Below are 946 nucleotides of genomic sequence, written 5' to 3'. Positions count from 1 at the left end.
CCCAGACAGAGCACCTTCGTCGGTCACGAAGAGAGGGTCTTGGACCCTGGAAGTTCACGAGCAACCCAACTCGACTTCCATAGCGGTCGGCGGCCCTGTCCCGCCCCAGACGATGCACCTTCGTCTGTCACACAGATAGGGTCTTGGACCCTGGAAGCCGTCCCCCTCGACTTCCGTAACGGTCGGCGGCCCTGTCCCGCCGCAGACGGGTCACCACTCCGTCTGTCTGTAGGGTCTTGGACCCTGGAAGCCGCCCCACTCGACTTCCATCGCGGTCGGCGGCCCTGGCCCGCCGCAGACGGGTCGCCACTCCGTCTGTCTGTAGGGTCTTGGACCCTGGAAGCCGCCCCACTCGACTTCCATCGCGGTCGGCGGCCCTGGCCCGCCGCAGACGGGTCGCCACTCCGTCCGTCTATAGGGTCTTGGACCCTGGAAGCCGCCACACTCGACTTCCATCGCGGTCGGCGGCCCTGTCCCGCCGCAGACGGTGTGCCACTCCGTCTGTCACACAGATACATAAGGGTGTCTCGGAACCCCGGACGCCGACCGAGACGAAACGCGTGGGGTCGGTGCGCCCGAGAGGGTAGGGTGCCCCGGGGCCGGCCGCTCGCCCGACCGGCTTCCGGGACTCCTTGACCGCTCGGGAGACCTATCCACGCGCCCGCCCGACCGGCGGCCGGGGGCCCTCGACCGCCACACGCGTACCGACGACCGGGGGGTTTCCGTTTTACGGCCGACGCCGAGATCCTTCGACGGTTCCAACAGGGGTTGTTACGCTTTTGTGTTCGCCCGTGTCTGAGCATATATGGTCGGGTCGAACCTTTGAGGCCGTAGCCTGGAGATCCAGGGCGGATCTTTTCTCACAACACGTGTGTCTTTGAGGCCGTAGCCTAGATCCAGAGACTTTAGGATCTTTTTAGCAGTTTTAAGGCCGTAGCCTTGATCC

The sequence above is a fragment of the Paramisgurnus dabryanus genome, unplaced genomic scaffold (genome assembly GCF_030506205.2).
Source record: "Paramisgurnus dabryanus unplaced genomic scaffold, PD_genome_1.1 h2tg000175l_1_31565__unordered_in_group4, whole genome shotgun sequence".
NCBI lineage: Eukaryota > Metazoa > Chordata > Actinopteri > Cypriniformes > Cobitidae > Paramisgurnus > Paramisgurnus dabryanus.
The sequence above is the reverse complement of the archived record's forward strand: the minus strand, read 5'-3'. Positions refer to the sequence as shown.